We start from the raw sequence: 27635 nt of genomic DNA, 5'->3' as shown, positions 1-27635 counted from the left end.
CCAAGAAGAGCCGGTTTCAGTCTGAGTCTGAAGACCAGTAAAGACCAGTGTCCCAGCTGAATAATCAGGCAGGAGGAGTTTCCTTTTACTTGGCCTTTTTTGTTCTATTATAGTCTTCAAGTGATTGAATGAGGCCTAACCACATTATGGAGGGCAAGTTGCTCTATTCAGTCTACCAGTTCAAATGTTCATCTAATCAAGGAACACCCTCAGAGACATACCCAGAATTATGTTTGGCCAAATGTCTGGGCACCTTGTGGCCCAGGGAGAGTGAGACGTAAAATTAAGCATCATCCACCCATAGTTTTGGTTGCTACTGTGAATTTTTTTTTTAATTTTATTATGTTATGTTAGTCACCATATAATACATCATTAGTTTTTGATGTGGTGATCCACGATCCATTGTTTTCGTATAACACCCAGATGCAGTACGTGCCCTCCTTAATACCCATCACCGGGCTAACCAATCCCCCCTCCCCCCTCCCCTCTTTTTTTTTTTAAAGATTTTATTTATTTATTTGAGAGAGAGAATGAGACAGAGAGAGCATGAGAGGGTCAGAGGGGGAAGCAGACTCCCCGCCGAGCAGGGAGCCCGATGCGGGACTCGATCCCAGGACTCCAGGATCATGACCTGAGCCGAAGGCAGTCGCTTAACCAACTGAGCCACCCAGGCGCCCCCCCCTCCCCTCTTAAACCCTGTTTGTTTCTCAGAATCCATAGTCTCTCATGGTTCATCTCTCCCTCCAATTTCCCCCCCTTCATTTTTCCCTTCCTGTGAATTTTTAAATCATTATTACCTTGTTTAATTGGCTGTGGTGGCTATATAATATAGAAACATTTTTGGTGCCTTGATCTTGTGTGTATAAATTGCTGACAAAATCTTCTTCCTAAAATTTATTTTTTTAAAGATTTATTTATTTATTTATTTATTTATTTGAGGGAGTGAGAGAGAACATGAGAGGGGGAGGGTCAGAGGGAGAAGCAGACTCCCCGCTGAGCAGGGAGCCTGATGTGGGCTGGATCCCAGGACTCTGGGATCATGACCTGAGCCAAAGGCAGAGGCTTAACCAACTGAGCCACCCAGGCGCCCCCTTAAAATTTATTTTGTAGATGTTTTTGTATTTTCCATGTAGACAGTCATATCATCTAGAGATAACTTTCTTCCTTTCTAAACAATACACACCTTACTGCTGCTTCTTCCCTGAGATTATAGACTGGTTAGAAGTCCTGAATTTGTAGCTAACTTCCTTTCCTGGTTTCAGTTATAGCTACGGAATGTATGGAATAATCTTAAGTTATCTCACATCTCTGGATCTCAATTTCATCATGGTAGTTAGCCCTAGCATGTATCTTCATACTGGTTGTCCCTTGAAGAATTGTTGTGAGAATTAAGAAAATCTTGATGGAAAGTACTTATAATTTCTCTGGCTTTTATGTCTCCCTTTCTGGCACAAGGGCACTTTTCCTTCTTTTAAACTTAGCTACATATTAAACAATTTCTGTTAAATCTTATCCAGCATTTCTGTGTTTGTAGCAGGATGGGGCCTATTGGCATCAGCTCATTTCTCCAAACTCCAGGAAGTCGTCTAGGTCAGTTTTCCTAATGTTGTAATCTAAGTATGACTTGTACCAAGTCACCTGGGATGCTTGTTTAAAAAGGCCTATTCCTGGACACCCTAGGCCAGACCAACTAAAATAGATATGACTCTGAGGAATCTGCATTTTAAATGAAAACACGGCACCTTTGCACATTAAAGTTTAGCAGCCACCTTTTTGAGATTTCCAAATTAGTGCTCTAGGACAGAAAAGACAACCAAAGCCTTCCAATAGAGTAGGGAGTAGAATGCCAATTTTATAGCTTTCTTCACTGGATTTCCATATGTATAAATCCTCAGTCTCACAAATGTAAGGGGAAATCCTCAAAATGCTAGAGTAATTGTGCTTTTTCCCTGAATTTCAGAGCATTGTTGACTTTCTGATAGGTGGATACAGTACGCAGGAACGGCATGTGTCCACTCTGGTAATGTAATCCAACTGGTATGTGATCCTTGAACCAGCTCTGAAGAGAGCTCAATGGAAGGACATGGCTATTTTTATACCTTTCTACACACTAAATCTGTTAACCTGAGGTAACACTGAGTATCTCATATAGTCTGAAAATTAGCCTCAAGTTAATCACAAAAAGGAATTCCAAAGCACCCTGACCAGTGACAGCAGCATCAGAAAAAACCCATGGTGATAACTATGAAGCCCACATATACCCGCATGTATTCATTCTGGTCCACCTATGAACATTCTAGTCACTTCAACACAAAGAAATGGAAAGACATTCCATGCTCATGGATTGGAAGAAAAAATGTTGTTATAATGTCTATGCTACCCAAAGCAATCTATACATTCAAAGCAATCCCTATCAAAATACCACCAGCATTCTTTGCAGAGCTAGAACAAACAACCCTAAAACTTGTATGGAACCACAAAAGACCCCAAATAGCCAAAGCAATATTTTGTTAAGATTTATTTATTTGAGAGAGAGAGAGAACACGAGCAGGAGGGGCAGAGGGAGAGGGAGAAAGAGAATCTCAAGCAGACTCCCTGCTGAGTGCAAAGCCAGATGCGGGGCTTGATCCCACAACCCTGAGATCATGACCTGAGCCGAAACCAAGAGTCAGATGCTCAATCGACTGTGTCACCCAGGCGCCCCCACCCACCCACCCAAAGCAATCTTGAAAAAGAAAAACAAAGCTGGAGGCATCACAATTCTGGACTTCAGGTTATAATACAAAGCTGTAGTAATCAAAACATGGTACTGGTACAAAAATAGACACATAGACTAATGAACAGAATGGAAAACCCAGAAGTAAACCCGCGATCATATGGTCAATTAACCTTCAACAAAGCAGGAAAGAATACGCAATGGGAAAAAGATAGTCTCCTCAGAAACCGGTGTTGGGAACCGGACAGCAACATGCAAAAGAGTGAAACGTGACCACTTTCTTACACCATACACTAAAATAAATTCAAAATGGATGAAAGACCTAAATGTGAGACCTGAAGCCATAAAATCCTAGAGAACACAGGCAGTAACTTATCTGACATTGGCTCTAACAACCTTTTTCTAGATATGTTTCCAGAGGCAAGGGAAACAAGCAAAAATAAACTATTGGGACTTTATCAAAATAAAAAGCTCTGCACAGTGAAGGAAACAATCAACAAAACTAAAAGGCAACCTATGGAGGGGCGCCTGGGTGGCTCAGTCGTTAAGTGTCTGCCTTCGGCTCAGGTCACGGTCCCAGGGTCCTGGGATCGAGTCCCACATCGGGCTCCCTGCTAGGTGGGAAGCCTGCTTCTCCCTCTCCCCACTCCCCCTGCTTGTGTTCCCTCTCTCGCTGTGTCTCTCTCTGTCAAATAAATAAATAAAATCTTTAAAAAAATAAAAAAAAAAAAGGCAACCTATGGAATGGGAGAAGATATTTGTAAATACGTATCCAATAAAGGGTTAGTATCCAAAATACATAAAGAACTCATAAAACTCAACATGCAAAAGACAAATAATCCAATTAAAAAATGGGCAGAAGAATATGGGCGCCTGGGTGGCTCAGTTGGTTAAAAAATGGGCAGAAGACATGAACAGACATTTCTCCAAAGAAGACAGCCAGATAGCCAACAGACACATGAAAAGATGCTCATCATCACTCATCATCAGGGAAATGCAAATCAAAATTACGATGAGATATCACCTCACACCTGTCAGAATGGCCAAAATCAACAACAAAAGAAACAACAAGTGTTGGCAAGGATGTGGAGAAAAAGGAACATTAGTGCACTGTTGGTGGGAATGCAAACTGGTGCAGCTACTGTGGAAAAGAGTATGGAGGTTCCTCAAAAAATTAAAAAAAAGAACTAGCCCTACAATCCAGTAATTGCACTACTAGGTATTTACCCAGAGAATACAAAAACACTATTGTAAAGGGATACATGCACCCCGATGTTTACAGCAGCATTATTTACAATAGCCAAGATATGGAAACAGCTCAAATGCCCATCAACTGATGAATGGATAAAGAAGATGTGATACATACACACACACACATACATACACACAAGGAATATTATTCAGCCACAAAAAAGAATGAAATCTTGCCATTTGCAACAACGTGGATGGACCTAGAGAGTATAATGCTAAGCGAAATAAGTCAGTCAGAGAAAGACAAATACCATATGACTTCACTCATATGTAGATTTTAAGAAACAAAAAAAATGGGGCGCCTGGGTGGCTCAGTTGGTTAAGCGACTGCCTTCAGCTCAGGTCATGATCCTGGGGTCCTGGGATCAAGCCCTGCATCGGGCTCCCTGCTCAGCCGGAAGCCTGCTTCTCCCTCTCCCACTCCCCCTACTTGTGTTCCCCCTCACGCTGTCTCTCTCTCTCTCTGTCAATTAAATAAATAAATAAAATCTTAAAAAAAAAAAAAAGAAACAAAAAAAATGAGCAAAGGAAAAAGAGAAAGAGGGGCAAACCAAGAAACAGATATTTAACTATAGAGAACAAACTGATGGTCAGCATAGGGGAGGTGGGTGGTGGGATGGGTGAAAGAGGTGATGGGGATTAAGGAGTGCACTTGTCCTGATGAGCACTGGGTGATGCATGGAAGTATTGAATTTCTATATTGTACACCTGAAACTAATACAATACTGTATGTTCCCTAACTAGAATTAAAATAAAAACTTCAAAAAATGATAAAAAAAAAATTCTAGTCACTTTACAGTGACACAGTTCTTTACCAGATCAAATAATTAGATTTCTTCTCTGTGTTTTTTTCTCTGAGTTGATCATAAGTTCAACTTGGTTGTAGTATTTTGTTTTAGTTCTAACTCCACCCCTAAATAACTGCTGAGTTGGGCATAGAGAAGCCCCTCTACAGAGGATTAAAGAAGCTGAGCAACACCTGTCAGCAGAAAGAATTAGGACTCAACAGGGAAGCCCACACAGTGACACAATCATCCCCATTCCACACAGAAGATGAAGAATAATCAAGCAAGTGGACCAGGAGCAAAAGAAAGTGAGTGACAGGCATTCCAAACCACATGAAGTTACTGTTGATTTTTTTTAATGAACGTACTGCATGGAGCACTGGGTATTATACGAAAACAATGGATCTTGGATCACCACATCAAAAACTAATGATGTATTGTATGGTGACTAACATAACATAATAAAATTTAAAAAATTAAAAAAAAAAAAAGAAAGAAAGTCCTCAACCGCTTTCAGTGGTGTAGTACAATGTGTTGATTTGTATATGGATCCTTATCTCCATAACTACAATAACTTAACTTCATAAAACACTATACTTAGTATTCTGATTTCTTGTAAGTTTCAAATATTTCAAAAGTCAGTACTTCATATTTCTTACAAAGAGTTATGCTCCTCAAGAGTAGAGACAATGTTGGGGCGCCTGGGTGGCTCAGTTGGTTAAGCAACTGCCTTCGGCTCAGGTCATGATCCTGGAGTCCCTGGATCGAGTCCCGCATCGGGCTCCCTGCTCGGCAGGGAGCCTGCTTCTCCCTCTGACCCTCCCCCCTCTCATGTGCTCTCTCTCTCTCTCTCATTCTGTCTCAAATAAATAAATAAAATCTTTTAAAAAAAAAAAAAAGAGTAGAGACAATGTTTTGGAAGAAAGAAGGCTTTCAATAAATGTTTGTAGAGCTGCCGTCAAGTACCACACCTGACACTGGATGGCAGTAAACATTTATAAAAGACAAAGGGAAAAAGGTCCTTTTCACCTCCCAACCACCCCCACCCCCACCCTCAATATTTGTTTCCTATTGCTGCTCTAACGAATTATCACACCTTTAGTGGCTTAAAACAATACAAATTTATTATCATATACTTCTGTGGGTCAGAAGTCCAACACGGGTATCACAGGGTTGAAACAAAGCTGTCAGCAGGGCTAGGTTCCTTTCTGAAGGCTGTAAGGAACAACTTGTTTTCTTGCCATTTCTGGCTTCTGGAAGCTGCATTCCTTGGCTCATATTCTCCTTCCTCCATATTCAGAGCCAGCAATAGCCTGTTGAGTCTTTCCCACATGACGTCACTCTGACATTTGCTCTTCTGGCTCCATTTTTAAGGTCCCTTGTGATTATATCAGACCTACCTATGTTATCCGGGACAACCTCCCTATTTGATGGTCAGCCTTAATTCCATCAGCAACCTTGATCCTCCTTTGCCATGTAAGGGAACCTATTCACAGGTTCCAGGGATTAAGACACACACACACACACACACACACACACACACACACATCGGGTGGCCATTATTTGCCTAGCACACCCTCTCAAAAAAATAACCAATGATTAAATCATCAAAGGCATGGCAGCAATGACAGGAAGAAGTCATATATGCATTTCTTTTTCTTTACTGTCAATCTCTCTTCGTCCTTTGTTGTTTAATATTCTAAAGAGAGCTTTCCAGGGCAAACTAAAGATCAAACTATGAAGGTTTTTCCCAAGTTCACAATAACTACTAAGTTTCTCTCCTGGATGAATTCTTAGGTATAGAGAAAGGCTCTAGGCTGGGTCCTTTTCTAATAAAACTCTTTAAGAGTAAGCAATGATCTGTCACAAGAAGTTGTCTCACAACAATGATACTTTAAGGGGATTTCCCTTCAGCATGAATTTCCAGATGTCAAGCAAGAGGATTCCTCAGGCCAAAAGACTTTCCATGGTAGTTACATGCAAAAATTCTTTCCCTAGTGTGAGTTATCTAATGTCAAGCGGGGAGGGCTCACTAGCACAAGGCCTTCCCACATCTCTTCCCCTCACCCTCCCTAGCGCAAACCCTCTGGTGCTGAGGACTGAGCTGAGGCCAAATGCTTTCCAATACCATGTGCTCCTCAGGCTCTTTGCCAGTGTGGTTCCTTGTGGCTCTCCTGCCTTCTCTGCCCTCAAAGGGTTTTTCTCCAGTATGAGTTGGTATGCAAGAGAAAATTGAAGCAGTGGGTGAAGGCCTCCCTACATTCTTTGTGCTCACAGGGTTTATCTGCAGGTTTATCCCAATCCACCGGTGCTGCGTGAGGTGTGATCTGTCCTCGAAGGCCTTTTCACACCTGATACCTGTATGGCTTTTCCCCAGTGTGGACGGTATCGTGTTGGATGGGGGATCTGTCCTGGCAGCCATAGGGCTTTTCTCCAGTGTGAATGTGCTGGTATCACACGAGATGTGAGCCATGGATAGAGGCCGCGCCACACTCAATGCTCTCAGAGGGCTTCTTGGTGTCCTCCTTGTGTAATAAGCTAAGGAAGAGCTGTCACAAAAGGCTTTCCTGCATTCCCTGTACCCAAAGGGTTTTTCTCTAGCGTGCATTATTTTATGCTGGACAAAAGCAGAGTGGCATGTGAAGGCCTCTCCACATTCACTCCCCTCATTGGGCTTCTCCTTAGCATGGAGAGCGTCAAATGAGGTGTGCTCTGTCGAGAAACTCTTTGTGACACTTGTTGTGCTCACAGGATTTCTTTCCAGAGTCAGTCTGCTGATGTTGAACAAGGAGGAAATTCCTCTTATCCCCTTCCCCGAAGTCCTTGCATTGGTAGGAATTCTTCCCTGGATGAAGCATGGAGTCTTTACTTGGTCAGGATGAACTCTGTTCATAGGCAGAATCTCCTGGAGAGAATTGCTGCCATAAAACCCTTGAGAGCATGCTATCATCTGTCCTCAGACTGTGGCATTCAAGGCTCATTTTCCAGGGAGTGTCTTCTGGAGGATTGGCCATGCTCTCAAGCACCTTTCCTGCATTTCTGAAGGCCCTTCCTTGCTGATCTCTGGCTCATCCCACTCTGGAACCCCCTGAGGCTCCCGGAGTCAGGTGTCCTTGGAGCAAGGCTCCTGAGTGGTTGGCTCTATGGTGTCAGGTTTTGCTTGGTTGCCTAAAGGGAATCTTGTATATAAAAGGTGGCTATTAGGAGACAGAGAAGAAGCAAAATTACCACTTCAGGGGGAAATGAAGATGAAAATAGTGTCTCTGTGCCTGCTGTGTTTTGACATTTCTGAAGCCTCCGTTTGCAATTTCTTTCTTTTCTGATCCTTGGATTTCTGACATCTTTAAAGGGAAATCCAGGAAGATAGGCTCAGGCAGGGGACAGAGGGACTAGAGTGAAAACTGCTCCTTGAAGTGCAGATTGGGGATGAGTGGATATCATCTCAAAGTCAAGGGCCATCTTCTAAATTGAGACTCACTATACTGGCCAACTTCTCCTTCCTCACCAAAGCCTGAGAGGCTGGGATAATGAAATGAGTGGGGCAGGTGTGACACGTGAGCTGCACTCGCGGAATGGTAGCTTCTTCTCTTGACACTGAACCCACAAGAAAAGGGGGGAAAAGGAACAGCTTTTTCCAGATGCCAGTGCCATTTGATGAGTGGTCTGTGCATCCTCTACAGTCATCTCATGTAACTGGAGGATCTTGGTCCATACCATAGGAAATGAAGAACAGCCCTGGGAGGTAGGCCTCTGGGAACAACCAAGCTTTAAACCTTTTTTTTTTTTTTTTTTAAAGATTTTATTTATTTGACAGAGAGAGACACAGCAAGAGAGGGAACACAAGCAAGAGGAGTGGGAGAAGGAGAAGCAGGCTTCCCACGGAGCAGGGAGCCCGATGAGGGGCTCGATCCCAGGACCCTGGGATCACGACCTGAGCCGAAGGCAGACGCTTAATGACTGAGCCACCCAGGCACCCCAGAGCTTTAAACCTTTAACTGAGACTGTGTTTTCCACTAAAGGATACCAAGTGGCAGTAATGGTAAATGCCTTCTGGATGCCAGATTCACCTTTCTTCTTGGAAAATAGTTCACCAAGGGCCCCTGCTGTGGGGGCTCTGAGGACCCTTTGACCCCTGGGCCAGCCAGCTTCCTTGTGGAAATCTGGGATAAGGATCTCAGATTGAGGCCAGCCTATGATGGGCACTGGGGTGAGAAGGTGAGGGAAAGAGAGGCTCAGGTGGCCCTTTCCTGCCTCCAGGATGCCCATGCAGGAAAGCGGGACTGCAGAGAGAGACGACAATAAGGATGTAGAACTCGCAGAGAAAAGTAGAGGCAAGGAATCTGGGGGCCTCAGAGAGTTATCTGCAGCAGAAAGAGCCAATCAGCTGCATAGAGAAGACACACAGAAGCCATGACAAGGTGTATCGTGCAGTATCTCCCCATGCCCTTCCAATAAATTCTCCCTTTGTTTTGAACCATTTTGAAGGGGACTGTGATCCTGGTCCCACCTATCCTTGCTAGACACACAGGGAGACCAGGCAGGATGTAAGACGCAAACAAGGCAGAAACTGTGGGGAGGAGAGAGGGAAGGTCCTCATATTGTCTGGCCTAGCCAGGCCTGAAGTGTGAGGGCAGAAAGAAAGAGACTGCAGGCTCCCCCCAGGAGGCACCTTAAGTGAAAACCTACCCAGTGAGAGGTTATCCAGGTCTGCAGCATCACCTCCTGGTACAGGGACCTTTGGGCTCAGTCTTTTGGGCCAGGACCTCCAAGGGAAGGTCATGGCCACATCCTTAATGGTCGCTGAGCCCTAGGAAGTCAAAGAGAGGCAAGGATTAGAGTCTGTCACTCCGTTGCTGGAAAAGATCCAGGGGTACCCAAGGTCCGAATCACTGTGCACCTCCTGAGGGCCTTGCTCTGTGCTGGGCTCAAGGGGGCGGTGGATGCTGCCTTTGCACAGAATGCAATTGTGTTAGAGTAAAAAGTCTGCTATGGGGGAAGCCAGTGGAGAATGACAAAAGACGATAACACGCCTCAGTGTCCTGAGAGGCGCAGAGAGTATGCACTCGAGGACGTCAAAGGAGGAAATAATAACAGTAATTATCACACCAATGATGGTAACAGCAGCTGCTGCTGAGGCTCATTGGTCCTCGCTGTGCACCTGACTGTGCTGAGTGCCCACTTGCCTGCTGTGTGACCTTGGGGAAGTCACTTCATTTCTCTGAGCAGCGAATTCTGCATCAATAATACTAATCATTCGCACTTCAGCAGGCTGTTGTCAGAATGCAAGAGAAAATGTTCATAAGGCAGACACTGGAATGCCTGGCCCATGTCTATGCTCACTATGTTTTTACTACTTGTATTAATCTTCCCACAGCCAAGGTCAACACCATGATCATCTCCATGTCACAGCCAGTGTTCCGAGGCTCAGGGAGATCTAGCAAGTCAAGCAGAATCACATATCTAATAAGTGGAGATCTGAACCTAGGTCCCTCTGGCTCAGGGTCTATGTGTATAACCCCCATGCCCCTCCATCACTACAATAAGGGTGAGATGAACACGCAGCAAACGATAACAATAGTACAGTCTTGCCCACTGGGACATGTCTCAGCAGCTGGAAGGGGCCCTCAGCAACCACACCAGCCCTCTCATGCCTCCTTGAACAACCTATGTCCCTACCTTTGCCCATGCGGTTCCCTCTGCCTGAAATGCTCCCTATGCCTTCCTCATTAGGATGCCTAAACCCATTCTGCAAAGTTGACATCAGGTGCCATCCCCAGGCCTCCCCAGCCCACTATGGGTACTATCATGGTTAGGAGTGGAGGCTCTGGTGTTTGGCATACTCAGTTGGAGTTTCAGCTATTTAAGAGCTGTGTGACCTTGGGCTGGTAACTTGACTTCTCTGAGACTCAAGTTTCTCTTCTGTGAAGGATAAGAACAGAATCAAATTCTACGGAGGTGAGAGTTAAATGAGGTGGTACAGAATAACTGTCCCTCAGTGCATATCAAGGGCTCACGATGAAGGCCAATACTTTATGGTTGTTTTGTTACTACTATTTTTCCTATTTACTCCATCAGCACAACCTGGAAAAGCTCAATCTAGCCTGCATCTTTGCTTTTGTAATTGTGCCAAATTCCCTGCACAAAAATGCCAAAATGAGAGCAGGCTGGGACAGCGGCTATTTTAGCTAGAACTGCCAGGAAAGGCCTCATCAAAGAGGTGATATTTGAGCAGAGCCTGGAAGGATGTGAAAGGGCAGCCAAGGAGAGATCTGGCAACAGTGTCCCCATCAGAGGCAACTCCAAAGGCCAAAGCTGGGAGGAAGTGGGAAAGAGTTTGACACATTCAGGTTGGCCTGGCTGGATGGCAGTGAGCAAGGGAAGAATAGAAGGGGACAAGGTCGGAGATGGTCTCCAAGGATGGGACTTTCCAAGGCATGGTAGGGAGTCCGTGAAGGGTAGCGCTGTGCACTCATTTACTGAGCACCTGTTACAAACCAGCACTGCTCTAGGCCTGTGATAGAGCACAGAGACAAGCTTACATTCCAGGGTTGGAGACAGATCATCTACAAGGAACTAAACAAAAGATCAGGAGAATCCTAAAGACAATAAAATAAGAGTAAGGAAACAAGAGACTGGGGGCAACTTTCCATGAGGCAACCAAGGAAGGCATCTCAGAGGAGGGGACGCTGGATCAAGCCTGCAATGAAGTGGGGGATTGGATTGAACCATGTGACAGCAAAGATAAAAATAAGGCAAGACCTGACAGCCATCAGGGCTGTGATGAGAGTAAACAGGATGGCTGCTAGAGAACTGAATGGGCCTGGTGTATGTTTACATCCAAACTATAAACTGAAACTGGGTTCAAACTATAGCACTGCCTCATACCAGCTGCACAAACTTACAGAAGGACTCAACCTCCCTGTGCCTCAATGTCCTGATCTGTCAAATGGGCACAATGGTACCCGTCCCATACGGCTGTTGTTGATATCAAACACTTTAGTACATGTCAAGTGTGGAGTATCAGCTTTTACTGTCTACAGGATTAACACCTTGGTGCAATGAGGTGATGAGCCTTTGAAAACATGGGTGGCTTTCCTGCTTTTAAGCATTTAAGTGGATGTGATAGTTAATACTTGATTTTAATGGGCGCCTGGGTGGCTCAGTTGGTCGGGCGACTGCCTTCGGCTCAGGTCATGATCCCGGAGTCCCGGGATCGAGTCCCACATCAGGCTCCCTGCTCGGCGGGGAGTCTGCTTCTCCCTCTAACCCTACCCCCTCTGCGCTCTCTCTCTCTCTCTCTCTCTCAAATAAATAAATAAAATCTTTAAAAAAAAAATACTTGATTTTAATCAAATGTTTAGAGGTAACTTTTCAAACAATTAGTAAGAATTTGTGTGAATTTAACTAGCTAAATCTGTAAATTTAAATTTCTATTGTGTGTTTCTATTTAGAGAAATGTTTAAAGAAGCAATCATTTCCTAAATAAATATATAAATTCTTGGTGGGGGGTGGGGGGGGAGGGGGTCTAAGCAGGCCAGTGAGATACTGGCTCTTTCAGCAATGCAGCCTGTATGTACTCCATGGTCCCCTGAAAGAGAACCTGCTCAAAGAAATGTCCATTAGAATACTGGACCAACCCTCCTGCTGGAAGAGCTGGAGAAGCTGATGCACCCTTGCCCTGGTCTGGCCTAGGCTGTTCCACTGACCTAGCTAACTCTTCCCTTGCTCACAGGGATTAAACACAAGGTCCTGCTAAGCCCACAGGGCAGTGAATATACACCACCCCACAGCCCCGTCTCTATCCCTGCCTGGCTCTTTACCCACTACTCCTTATCCCTGGCCTACCCTCCCCCAGATAATAGCCAGAACCCAATGGGACTGAAGGCCCCCTCCTCTCTGGAGGCAGCCTCACGGATGTCCAACCTTGTGCCTACCCTCCAGCACTTCCATCTCTCACTTCAGACCCGTTTCAAATAACAACCTTAAGGTTCCCTCTCCTAAATCCACTCCCCAAGCTATATCCTGGTCCAGATCTAAAACTCCCTTGGACATCCCCAGTGTAGACCCCTCCTGGAACTTCAGACTTGCTTGTCCATCTGTCCATCTCTTTCTTTCTCCCCCTGCCCCCCCCCCCCCCCCACACACACACACTCTTCTGGAACATCTCAGAATCACCAAGTCCAAAATGCAACCTCTGGTCTTCCCCTCTGCAACCTGCTCCCTCCACCCAACTTCTTCATCTCCATTCTCCCAAATGTTCAGAAAAAAAAAAAAGAAAAGAAAAGAAACAACAAAAAAACACTTGGGGTGGTCCTTCACTCCCTACTTTCCTTGACAGCCTCTGATGCAGCAGTAAGTGGGCTCTATCCCTAAGCTCTCTATCTGTCCTCAGGGTACTTTGCCCTCCTCTACTGCCATCACTGGTCTGGACCCCATCCTGACGCTCCTGGACTCTACTGCTGCAGTCTCCTCATTGGTCTCCCTGCCTCCACCTTCATCGCCAGTCTCCCCCTACCCCCAATCTCCCCTGAGCAACCTTTGGGGAAACTTAAAATCCTAACGCAGATCGTGTCCCTGTTGTGTTCACAACTCTCCATGGCTTGTAGCGCCCTAGGAAGAAAGGTCCAGCTGTTCGGGTGCCTTTCTGCCCCTCACGCTCTATTCCATGCAGACACCGCACGGATGCTCGGCTTCCCTCAAGGTTTCCCAAGTGCTCCCTACCCAGTCGCACAGCAAAGCCTTTGTACATGCTCGTCCTTCAGCTGCAATGCCCCCACACCTTCTCCCACTGGCTGTCAGAAACGGGACCTCAGCCGGCGCCCTCATTGGGAGCTTTAGGATCGGGAGGTGGCGTCGGGCGGGTGACCACCCGGGAATGGCAGCACGCACCTGCGCCGGGTCCAACAGCGCAGCCGCCGCCATCAGAGCCTGCTGGCGGAGTTAGGCCGGGAGAGACGGGGGCGGGGGGAGCAGTGGGGGGGTGGGGGGTGGACCCGAACTCCGTGGTCCCCAGCCCGGCCCCCGCGGCGGGTGACACCGGGCAGCGACACTGCCGAGCCTCAAACTCGGCTCTGTGCAGTGAGGACAACACTTTCCCTTCCGTCACCTCGGGTGTGACACAGTGCTCCGGCGCCTGGAACAGATAAAATAACCGCCGCGAGGACAGTGCCAGAAGTCCCGCCCTGACGTAGCGCGTAGTGCACCGGCACGTCCCTCTTCAGCTTCTTCATTGGCCAGCAACGACGCTGCTCATGGAGGAAAGCCTTCTGGGTGTTGTAGTTCCCCAGCGCCAGGCAAAGGCCAAGGGTCTGGGAGCCTAATAAACATGAACTCGTTCAATACAGTAGTCTCAGACAGGACCCTGGTTGCGAAGACGGAGGAGGCATGCAAAGGGTTCCTGAAGCAGATAGGCAAGGGTGTGTCCTGCCTCTGGTTCCCTCAGGGAAACAAATCTCCCCTGCCTGTATAGTTAGAAATTGTGTTCCAAAGTAGCTAGCAACACCGTTTTATCCAGATATGTCTTACTCTATATCCAATTCATTTGACACATAGGAGATCTACCTGGGGAAAAAAAGTGACTCACCAAGAGCCATTTCCTGGGGGGATAGTGGCTGCCATGGTCACAGTCAGCGACTGTGGAAAAGGGGCCATCTGAACCCTGAGTAAAAGTTTGGGACAACATGATTTCATCGTCTTGCTGGGAAGTGGTTATAATTTCACCTGAAATCTCAGTGACAGGGTCTGCAAGGGAGTTGAAACTATCCCAGAAAAACAGTTGTGAAATATCTACTTAATTAAAGCTACTAATAATGATTATGCTATGAGAGTGGCAGAAATAGCTCTGGATAGGGCGCCTGGGTGGCTCAGTTGGTTAAGCGACTGCCTTCGGCTTAGGTCATGATCCTGGAGTCCCTGGATCGAGTCCCACATCGGGCTCCCTGCTTGGCAGGGAGCCTGCTTCTCCCTCTGACCCTCCCCCCTCTCATGTGCGCTCTCTCTCTCTCTCATTCTCTCTGTCTCAAATAAATAAATAAAAAATCTTTAAAAAAAAAAGAAAGAAAGAAATAGCTCTGGATAAACGTATCTGTGACATGAAAAGGCTAGGATCTCATTTAATTTGACCAGGGAACACAGAAGTCTGAGAAGCTGAGGACATGGTTACACTGGAAACCTGGCTACTCTGAGGCTTTGACTTTCTAAAGTATGATATATATTTTTTTAAGATTTTATTTATTTACTTGAGAGAGAGAGAGATCAAGAGAGCGGGGGGGTGGGGCGGGAAGGGGCAGAAGGAGAGAGAGAGAGAAACTCAACCAGACTCCGCTCTGAGTACAGAGCCCAAGGCGGGACTCCATCTCACCACCCTTGAGATCACTACCTGAGCCTAACCCAAGAGTGGGTCGCTTAACCAAATGGGCCACACAGGCACCCCTAATGTGTGATATTTTAAATCATTCTTGAGAATACAGAGCAATACCAACTTGAAGAGAGGCGAAGTGGGAATTCAGGGAGTTTTCAGAATGGTAATGACCAAGTACTCACACAATTACTCGTAAGTAACCCATTGGTTTGATAACTTACCTTCTCTCCACAGATCCCTAAATTTTGTCTCACTCTCAAGCTTAAGCAGGCACTGTGATGCAGTTCATTCCTGGCTGTCCTCAAGAGACACATTTCCTGTTAACCCTGCACTCCCATCCCTACCAAATCATGCAGGCCACTCACCCCCACAGCTTCCCATCCCTGGCAAAGTTCCTGCTAGCCCTGCTTACCCTTCCCTATTAAAAAAAAAAAAAAAGCCTTTTTCTGCTCAATTTTGAGGTGCCGGTGGATCTTGTGGTCAGAGCATTCTCCCTATTACAACAGTCTTTTCAAATAAATTCTTTCTTTACCTAACTCTGGATTTGTTTTATTATTTGACAGCTTTATAGAGCTATGACTCAACACAAGATTGGACCTCACTTACAGAACCCTGTCATACCTGCCCAATATCTAATGGCACCTTGCAAATTCTTTGAACTCCTCTCTTGTTCATGAATTTGGGAATCCTTTGGTAAATTCAATTCTCAAACCAGTGCTCTGGGCATCATGTCTATGCACAGTAAGGAGTTACTTTGTTTGGGTAAAGAATTTTTTCTTTGGCATTTTGAGGTCTCATTCCCTAACTCATGAGAAGAAACCTTCCCTACTCTTCTGTGTGAGGACTCCTTCCTTTTCCTTTGGGAACTGGGGGAGGGAATTTCCTTGGCCCTTCAGACAAGAACTGTACCAGGTGAATAATCAAGCAGGACTATTTCCTGGCTTCTTTAAGGTCTTATCTCTGATTTCATTGACTAATGCCATGGGTAACTCTCACTCTATGTTCCCTGCTGACTATCTGCCCCACCATTATGGCATTAATTCAGTTCAATATCTTCAAAAATGGCAAAATTTTACTACAGACAATTTAGAATTTCAATGGCCTCTTTGGGAAACATGGGATCTCCCCATACTGGATCATCAATTACCTATCCCTTCCTATCACCTGCCCCCCCATCCTCCTTCCTCCTTTTCATGACCTTCAAACTTCCCTTCAGCTCCCTTGAATCCTTTGATCTGTCTGTCCCCCATTAACACTCCTACCTCCTCTATCCCTCTATCCACTTCTGCCAAACTTTTTCCATCCCCCTTGGGCCCTTCAACATCTTATAGTCACTTAAGCTCTAGGCCCCCCTCTCCCTTTTAGGAGTTCTTGAGGGGCTCAGGGACCCCAAGAGCAAATACCTAATGCTGAAAAAGCTAACTGGAAACAGGCTGGATGTTTTATCAACTCAGATGAGCTTTAGACCCCCAGATGGTCACTTGGTATCTCCTCAGTCCCTTGCCGAAGATTTAATCCACAGCCTCCATAAGATTACACATCAGGGCAAAGAAAATTTTAAGGGTCTCCTCCACTAATATTGTTGGGGATGCTTCAGCTCTCATTATGAGTAGATAACTTCCACTTGCCCCATCTACCAGAAATGCAGTCCTGATTTTTATAAAAATGTAAAGGTGTCCAAGAGCAAGAGCCAACTCTTTTTAACCAATGAGTTAAACATTTTAAATTAAAGCTGTTAGTTCTCTATTTGTGTCTGGCTGTATAGGTATTGATGTATGTTCTTTTCCTACCCCCAGATAGTATTAACATATTAGATTATAAAATGTCTTAACTCTATTTTAATTGGCTTAAAGATAAATAAGCACTTCTCTAAATTAAATATTCCTAAAATTCACAAAAATTAAAGAAATTTAACATCTAGGATTTTTAAAAATATTCTTATGGAAACTAACCCAAATATTTTTTAAAGTTTTTATTTAAATTCCAGTTAGTTAACATATAGTAATATTAGTTTCAGCTGTACAAGATAGTGATTCAACACTTCCATACAATACCAGGTGCTAACCCAAATATTTTTATTATTATTTGTTTGTTTAAGAGAGAGAGAGAAAACACACATGCACATGCGTGGGGTGGGGGGTGAGGGAGAGGCAGAGAGAGAGAGAGAATCCTAAGCAGGCTCCACCACCCTGAGATCATGACCTGAGCCGAAATCAAGAGTTAGAAGCTTAACTGACTGAGCCAGCCAGGCGGCTTCAACCCAAATATTTTTAAAACTCAAGTTCACACAAATAAATCTTGACAAACAAGACTAGTTTAATATTATTAGTTTAATAAAATCAGGTATGTCTTCTGAGTTATCAAGTTTAGATAAAATATAAGCAGACTTTTTTATTCTATTTGTAATATTCTTCCTAAACTTATACAGGTTTACTGATTGAATAAACTAACACTACATCTATTAAATATTTAAGATTATAAAAAATGTAAATGTGTATTTAACCAAATTAAATCATTATCCTGACAAACTTTATTTTAACACTAATTATGTTTTGTAATATGTCAACTTGAAAACAGTTTTCAAAATCTTCTGGTAAATTAAAACCTCAGAGTTATGCTAAATTAATTAATGAATATTTATTAAATAAGTAGATCATTTTTAAATAAGATAAATATTGAAATGTTAATTACTAAGCATACTTTTAAAGCTATATGTATTTGGGCCTATTAATGAATGTGTTCATTTTTGCCTCACTGAAAAGTTGTACTATAAGAGATAGTTATGGCTATAAAAATTGTAAGATGTATATTCATAAGCTCTGGTGATCTGCTACAAAATACTGGTGTATGACAGAAAGTTCACAATTATCCACCTCCCAGTTTTCTCTAAAATAAAAGTTACTGTGGATGAATGTTGTAATCAATATATGTGAGTGAATTTCTACTGGTAGCGATAATAGCATACAAGAACAACTTTGTATTCAAAATAAAAAAAACACCTTTCTCTGTTCAATTTTGAGACACTTGCAGAACTTGTGGCCAAGCATTCTCCCTATTGCTGTGGTCTTTTCGAATAAAGCTCCTTCTAACATAAATCTAGATGTTTTTACTTGACGGTAAAAATGAACAGGAATTCTGCTGTTTAATGTTTATTCCTATTTAACAGATATTAATTAAACCCCTACTGTGTTTCAGGCACAGTTGTGGGTGCAAGGGACACATCAGAAACCAAAAGACATAGACCCCTATCCTCACGGGGCTTATCCTCTAGTCAAGGAAGATAGAAGGGAAACAGAAACAACCAAATAGTTCAATGATACCACATACAGAGAAAGTTATAGGTGATGAGAAATGGGGAATTCCACCCCCGCCCAGAGGGCAGTAAGGGAAGGACTTATTAATCTAGGGCATTTAAGCAAAGACTTTAAAAAGTGAGGGAATGACTTTGCTGGTATCTTGGGAATAAATTCTAGGCAGAAGAAACAGCCAGGACAAAAGCCCTAAATTGGTATTGTCTGTGTGCTTCTGAAAAAGCAATGAGGCTGGTGCAAATGGATCCAGGTGAGCGAGGAGGAGAGTAGAACGAGATGAGCTGCTGGTGAGAGACAGCCGTCAGGAAAAGGAGGAAAGTAATATTAAATTTATTTTCCATTTACATGATGAATTGGTTCACAGTACACAAACTGTACTGTGCTGTGGTAGTAAAGAGAAGAGGCATTTGTCATAGTCTGAAGGCAAGGAGATAGGGAGGGGTGCTTTTAAGTAAAGACACCTGAGGTGAATCCTCAACCGCCAGAAGTAGGTAAACAAGTGAGAAGGTGGGAAAGTGTTTTCCAGACAAAGCGAGGGGGGAGAATTCGCAAAGGCACTGAGTCCCAAGAAAACACTGGTTCTTCGGGAGTACATGTGTAGAATATGACTATAATCTAAGGTAGGATGGGGGAATTGGGAGGAAAGATGGCCCTGCAGATATAAAGAGGTCAGAACTTGAAGGGACACCTGGGAATATGTTAATTTAATGGCTGTATTACTCTGCTTGGAAATAGCTTTATTGTTTTCTAATTATAAATATATACTCAGTGCGAAATAATCTGGAAATGCAAGAAAAGCTATAAAATAATAAAATTAGAAAGTGCTGATAATGCCATCTCAGAAATATGTACTGTTAATATTTTGGAGCTTATTGTTCTACCTTAAATGTTTATAATGTAGACAATATATATAATTAGATGCGTGCATATACATAAATGAATATACATTTTTTTTTATTTTGTAGACATTGAATCAAACTCTACATGCTGTATTGTAGTCTTCCTTTCAACACAATATTTTGGGAAAATATTTCCATGTCAACAAATATATATCTGTAATCTTTTCTAATGATTGCTATAGCCTTCAGATTCTTGAATAACTTCATATTGGATGCAAGTTTCATGAAGATAGGGACCATGCGTGTCTTGTTCATTGTAGCGTCCCTAACATAAGCAGCGTCTAGAACATAAAAAAACCTTAATGTGCTTAATTGTGGATTTTTAGGTGTCTTTACAATCATTGCTATTATAAACAATGCTGCTGTGGAGAAATATATGCATATATGCTTGCAAACTCTTTGGTAATGTTTTTAGATTACATGCCTAAAAGTTGAAACGCTAAGTAAAAAATGTACGTTCTTTTTAAGGCTTTTTATATCAATTGGCAACTGCCCTTCAGAAGAGTTTTTAATGCCAATTCATAGTCCGACTGAAAATAGATGAGAATGCCATTTTCCTCACGTACTTGCCAACCCTTTATTGGAACAGTAGTATTCATGTTTGCAAATATGATATGTGAAAAAGTAATCTCACTTTAAAACATATATATGTATATTTGATTTCTAGTGAGATAAAATATTTTTTCATATTTTATTGATGTTGATCACTGGTATTTCTTCTTTGGTGAATTTCTTGATTACGTCTGTTGCTGTTTCTCATTTTGTGTTTGTCTTTTCCATATTTATAACTTTTTGCATATAAAAAGCTTTTGGCACCTTGTCTAGGCATTGAATGTTGTAGTTGCTTCTGTAACATTAATTTTACCTGTTCCCAATTGTATAGCATTCACACGGTTTGGAATGGATTAACCCCTTTCTCCAGGAGTAGACTCTGATTGGTCTACAGTTTACAGGATAATTCTACCTTCTGTCCTTGGTGATTAATTCAGGTGCTGGCCCCTAATTCAGGCCTAGGCCAATCAGCGATTAGTTCAGAGGTGGCCAGTAGTAGCACTCCCATGGAGGAATACTAAACTAAGACAATTGAGAAATTACACCCTACATTCCACAGGGATAGGCACTAGTCCAAGCTCAACTGGATCAGGTGATGGAAATACTCCCTGAACAGAGTGATTGAGTTTAAGAGTAATCAGAAATAAATTTAAGACACGTTTTGTATTACGGGAAGTAGGACATCTTCTCTCCTTGCAATTCACAAAAAATTATATAGCCCAAGTTGCAAGTCACAGCTATCTCATGAGTATGAAGAAAGCCAACCTGAGGATGAAGCCAGAACTAGAAGGAGTATGGAATCAAGAGAAACACAGACAATGAGATCCAGAGCTCTGTTATAACCATACCAGATGCCTACTCAAACTGATAAAATAGAATTTTCTAGAAGTATTTTAAGGCAGTTTAAGAATATATGAAGGTAAAATAAATTTTTTATTCTACTTATTCTTAATTGATCTATTTTATAACTGTCCAAAGTAATAATCCAACAACATATTAGGTCATTACAGCATATGGATAAGTGAAATAAAAGGCTGCAATGTTATAAGGGACAGGAGGGAGGAATTGAGAACATTCTATTATGTGACCTTCATATCCATGAAGTGATAGAATGTTATTTGAAAGTTGACTTGGATCAGTTGTAAATTTATATTGTAAACTCTTGGGTAAAAACTAAAACAATTTTTTAAAAGTATAATTGATATGGTAAGAGAGGAAAGAAAATGGAATCATATAAAATGTTCCACTAAACCAGAGAAGGAAGAACAAGATGGGAAGGGGGGGGAAACAAGTGCAACTAATGAAAACAGTTACAAACATGGTAGGTATTAATCAAATATAACAATAATCACTTTAAATATAAATGGTCTAAATACACCAATTAAAAGACAGATACCAACATAGTGGATAAAAAAAAAGACCCAGCTGTATGTTGTCTATAAAAAAAGTAACACCGAGAAAGTGTAGTATACTTCAGGGGAAGAGGAAAAATTAAAATGAACTCAGGGGAAACATATCTGAACCACTAAAACAGATAAACCTGTTAAAAAGGACAGGCAGTTAACATTTAAACAAAAGCAAGGGGAAAACAAATTTATGGAAAGTAAAAGATCTTTATAAAATGATGTTGATTATCTCCAGTCTGATACACAGATAATTTAAAAATAGGCCTATTTGCAACATTCACTAATGAAAAAATTCCCCAGTACCTAAGCCTCCCAAATTAAAAACCATCTGCTGCACAGCAATCACAGGTGGTATAGTTGAGAGGTAAGAAATACTTGATAATGGCAAAACCAGTTTCTTAGCTTGTGAAAGCAATTGAAGAAAGTACAGAACTTGGAAAATACACCTAAGAACGCATTAAAAAGAATTGTTAAAAAATCCTACCTCCCGGGAAAATATTTTATTTTTGTTTCTTACTGTGAGCTCATTTTAAAATCGAGATGACTAGAATTTATGGCATGGGGAGTTTCACCTCATTTGTATTTCAAGATTTTCTTTCTACTTGTTCTGATTTGATGTTTCCCATTCAAACAACTACCTTATTGTGATCTTGTGGCCTCTATGAAGTATTTTTGCCCATTTTTCTTGATGTAAATGTTTTTCCATATGTCTTATTTTTTGCTTTTTATTTAGCATGCAGTTTGAAGGATTTTAAAGTCAGATAAAATAAAGTCAAATTAATCAATTGGTCCAAGAAATATTTGTTGAATACCTCCTTTGGGCATTTACATCAGCAAACACAAGAAAGAAAAACTCCTGTTTTCAAGGAACTACATTGGAGAGAATTAATACCTTACATGTTATTCAACAGTCTTTTATATTATTTATAATTATCCTCTTGATAATTATATTAGGTATTTTAAAATATTTTATATAAGGAAACTGAGTCCTAGAGAGGTCAAGTGACTTGTGAACATCACATGGCTAAGAAAAAGCTGGGCCAAGTTTATAACCCAATTTTGCCTTTGACTTTCAGGATAACTTCAGGAAATGGCATTGTTCTTGTTACAGGAATGATGATGCTATATTTAGCAAACGGGAAAATGACCAAGCACAGCTACTGAGCCCCAGCCTGCATGTTTAATCTTTTAGGATTTAATGAGCATTTGCTGATTTCTGATAAATCTCCCTTTCTTCCAGTAGAGACATAACCTCTTCTGATGCTGGGTTTATATGAGAATCAGAATAGTTCAAGCATTTTGACCCAATATTTGGAAAGGGGCTTTGTTTACAGAGAGCCTAACATAAATAGTTGAATGTTTATAATGGATCTTAAATTGTAGGGGGAAAAGTCCTTAGGACCAAAATATATGAGAATAAAATAAAGCTATGTATTTTCTTATCATAATAGGTCAGATTCTCATCAGAAAACATTTTTTTCTAATAATGCATCCCTTTGGAACTATGCAAAATGTATTTTAGAAGAATTATATAACTTGTTATTATAGAGATAAATGTATCTCTATTTTTCTATAATTTCCTTCTTTGGGGGGAGAGTTAGATAATAGTATGTTGATTACACACTGTGATGGACACCAAAAAAATAGTAAAAACAAAAATAAACCAAACATTCCCAAAGCAGGTTTTATTTTGTTCTTGCTGCAGTTTCTTCTTACGTTCTGTTTTGTTTTATGTGGTTTCCCTTGAATGATTACTTTCACTCACATGGACTTAACTTCTTACCATACTTCAGTAACTCCTATTCTGAGTTTTCTTCTGAACTCTGAGACCACATTTTTCTACTACTACCTGGACATCTCCACTTGGGTGACACAGTGGCAATGAAAACTCCGGTAGGACTGGAAGCAACTTAATTATCTTCTCCCATACACGTGTCCCTCCTTGTATTAGCCCAAACCAGTTAATGTCTCCACTAGCTATACTCCATCTCCCTGGAGAGATATAGAAGCCATTCTTCGTTCCTTGCCCTCTCTAATCACCCATTGTCAACAGGTCCTGTCAATTCCATTCCCATAACTCAAGGGTGCCCCCTCTAATACATTCACAATGCTTTAGTTCATGTACTACTGATCTAATAGCCAAACTTCTGAAATATTAACATATCATGGTTATGATTAACCCAAATAAGTACAACAGTGCAGCTAGAAAGAGGCATGCATGCAATTAATGATTCTGATAATTGACTATATAATATAATCTGGATAAGGAGGAATCTGAGGGTATAAGTGGGTGACAAATCAAAAGAATGTAAGTTCAATGTATTAGAGATGCTAAAAGGTGGTCAAAAATGTTTTAGATGTGGTACTAAAGAGAGCGAGTTGGAAAGTGAGAAGGCTATGGTCAAGGAATGGGATATTGGAGGAGTTGTGGTTACTGGAAATGATAAAGTCTAGGATGTGGCCATGGGAGTGACTGATTATAAGGAAGTGAAAAACAAGTTCACTGGAGGAAAGGAAAAGGAACTGAGAAGACAGACGACTGGTAGGACCATCTGTGTTAATGTTGAAATTGTCCAGAATTAGGGCAGGAGTAGAGTCGGAGAGAGTTGCAGGGAGTCAGGAGTCTGTAAAAGAGGGACGATGGGGTCCATGTTGTGAAAAGATGAGATCTTTTTCAAATGATGGGATGTATATTGTTGATGATAATTTCCAGAGGATCCAGCAAATGAGTTTCAGGAGTTGAGGGGAGGTAGGAGAAATAGAAAAGAAAGATGTAATATGGATTTTAGAGTCCAGGAGAGAAAGAATGAATGACTCAGGACTCGGGTTCTTATGGGAACTGGCAGCAAATATAAATCATATATAAAAACAAGATGAAATCTATTTTTTATTGTGGTAAAAATATAGAACATGAAATCTAACCTTAACAAAATTTTAAGTGTTCTATACAGTCTTGTTTACTATTTGCCCCTTGTTGTACAACAGACTTTGAGAACTTTTTCATCTTGCATGGCTGAAACTCTATACTTCTTTTTTTCTTTTCCCTTCACCCATTTTCTTTTAATTTTTTGGGGGGGTAATTTTTTTTATTATGTTAGTCACCATACAGTACTTCATTAGTTTTTGATATAGTGTTCCATGATTCATTGTTTGCATATAACACCCAGTGTTCATTGTGAAACTCTATACTTCTTGAGCATCAACTTCCCATTTCACAAATACCCCCAGTCCCCGGTGACCACCATTCTTACTTTCTTCTATGAGTTTGACTACTTGAATTACTATATGATTCCACTTATATGAGGTATTTGTCCTTCTGTGACTGGCTTATTTCACTTAGTATAATGTCCTCATCCATATTGTAGCATATGACAGGATTTCCTTCTTTTTAAAAGCTGAATTATATTCCAGTGTATGCATATACCACACTTTCTTCACCCAGTCATCCATCCATGGACCTTTATTTTTTTTTTTCAAGCTATCTTGTCCTTTATTTTTTTTAAATTTTATTTTATTATGTTATGTTAGTCACCATACATTACATCATTAGTTTTTGATGTAGTGTTCCATGATTCATTGTTTGCGTATAACACCCAGTGCTCCATTCAATATGTGCCCTCCTTAATACCCATCACCAGGCTAACCCATCCCCCCAACCCCCTCCCCTCTAAAACCCTCAGTTTGTTTCTCAGAGTCCATAGTCTCTCGTGGTTTGTCTCCCCCTCCGATTCCCCCCCCTTTCATTTTTCCCTTCCTGCTATCTTCTTCTTCTTTTTTTTTTTTTTTAACATATAATGTATTATTTGTTTCAGAGGTACAGGTCTGTGATTCATCAGGCTTACACAATTCACAGAGCTCACCATAGCACATACCCTCCCCAATGTCCATCACCCAGCCACCCCATCCCTCCCACCCCCCACCACTCCAGCAACCCTCAGTTTGTTTCCTGAGATTAAGAATTCCTCATATCAGTGAGATCATGATACTTGTCTTTCTCTGATTGACTTATTTCACTTAGCATAATACCCTCTAGTTCCATCCACCTTGTTGCAAATGGCAAGGTTTCATTTTTTTGATGGCAGCATAATATTCTATTGTATATATACACCACATTTTCTTTATCCATTCATCTGTTGATGGACATCTTGGCTCTTTCCATAGTTTGGCTATTGTGGACATTGCTGTTATAAACATTGGGGTGCACGTACCCCTTCGGATCACTACATTTGTATCTTTGGGTAAAAACCCAGTAGTGCAATTCCTGGGTCGTAGGGTAGCTCTGTTTTCAACTTTTTGAGAAACCTCCATACTGTTTTCCAGAGTGGCTGCACCAGCTTGCATTCCCACCAACAGTGTAGGAGGGTTCCCCTTTCTCCGCATCCTCGCCAACATCTGTTGTTTCCTGACTTGTTAATTTTAGCCATTCTGACTGGTGTGAGGTGGTATCTCATTGAGGTTTTGATTTGTATTTCCCTGATACCGAGTGATGTTGAGCACTTTTTCATGTGTCTGTTGGCCATTCATCCATGGACCTTTAGATTGTTTCCACCTCTGTTCTATTGGGAATAATGTTACAACATGGGAATGCAAATGTCTTTTTGAGATCCTGATTTCAATTATTTTGGTTAAACACCCAGAAGTTGGACTGCTGAATCATATGATAATTCTATTTTTATTTTTGGGGTAACCTCCATATTGTTCTCCTGTTTTCCATAGTGGCTGCACCAACTTACACTCCCACCAACTGTACACAAGGGTTCCAGTTTTCCCACATCCTTGCCAACACCTTTTATTTTCTGTTTGAGATATGTATTTATATATTTATGTAACTATCTATCTAAGATGGCCATCCTTGCAGGTATGAGGTGATACTTCATTGTGGTTTTGATTTGCATTTCTCTCATAATTAGTGACGTTGAGCATCGTTTCCTGCATCTTTTGGTCAGTTTTTAAATTTTTTTCCAGCTTTATTGAGATATAATTGATATATAGCATTGTGTAAATTTAAGGTATAGATAGTATTAATTTGATACAAGTATATATTGCAAAATTATTACCACTATAGTCTTAGCTAGCACCTACATCATGTTACATAATTACCATTTCTTTTTGTTGCTAAGAACTATTTATTTATTTATTTATTTATTTATTTATTTATTTATTTTTACCTTTTGGCCCCCTTCATCTATTTCTCTTATCCCCCGTGCCATGCCTCTGGCAGCACCAACCTCTTCTCTGTACCGATGAGCTTGGTTTGTTTGTTTAGATTCTACATGTAAGAGAGATCATACAGTATTTGTCTTTCTCTGTCTTATTTCATTTAGCATAATGCCCTTGAAGTTCACCCGTGTTGTAAGATCTAGTCTCTTAGCAGCTTTCAAGTATATAATGCAATAATATTAACTATAATCACCATACTGTACATTGGATTTCCAGAATTTGTTTATCTTACACCTGAAGTTTATACCCTTTGACCAACATCTCCCCATTTCCCACACCCCTAACCCCTGGCAACCACCACTCCACTCTCTGTTTCCATGAGTTTTGGATTTTTAGATTCCACATATAAGTGATATCATACAGTATTTGTCTTTCTCTGACTTATTTTACTTAGAATAATGCCCTCAAGTTCCACCCATGTTGTTGCAAATGGCAGGATTTCCTTCTTTCTGATGGCTGAATGATATCCCATTATATGTGCATGTATACATGTATAAACATATATATAAATATATATCACATATAGAATATATATAACATATATAATTAATACATATAATATATAACATATATAAATATATTTATATATAGAACATCTTTATTCATCTGTTGACAAACACAGGGTATTTCCATATCTTGGCTATTGTGAATAATGTTGCAATAAACATGGGAGTTCAGATATCTCTTCAAGATCAGGATTTCATTTCCTTCAGATACATACCCAGAAGTGGAATTGCTGGATCATACGGTAGTTCTATTTTTAATTTTTGAGGAACCTCCATATTGTTTCCCACAATGGCTGTAACAATTTACATTCTCACCAACAGCACACAAGGGTTACTTTTTCTCCACATTCTCACTAACATTTGTTAGCTGTTGTCCTTTTAATAACAGCCATTCTAACAAGTGTGATGTGATATCTCATTGTGGTTTTGATTTGCATTTTCCAGATGACTAGTCATATTCAACATCTTTTCATGTACCTGTTGGCCATTTGTATGTCTCCTTTGGAAAATGTTTACTCAGGTCCTTTGCTCATTTTAAAATTGGATTTTTTTTCTTGTTTTTGTTTTTTTGCTATTGAGTTTTATGAGTTATTTATATATTTTGGATATTAACCCCTCATGAGATATAT

The sequence above is a fragment of the Phoca vitulina genome, unplaced genomic scaffold (genome assembly GCF_004348235.1).
Source record: "Phoca vitulina isolate PV1807 unplaced genomic scaffold, GSC_HSeal_1.0 scaffold39, whole genome shotgun sequence".
Lineage (NCBI taxonomy): Eukaryota > Metazoa > Chordata > Mammalia > Carnivora > Phocidae > Phoca > Phoca vitulina.
This window is presented reverse-complemented; position numbering follows the sequence as displayed.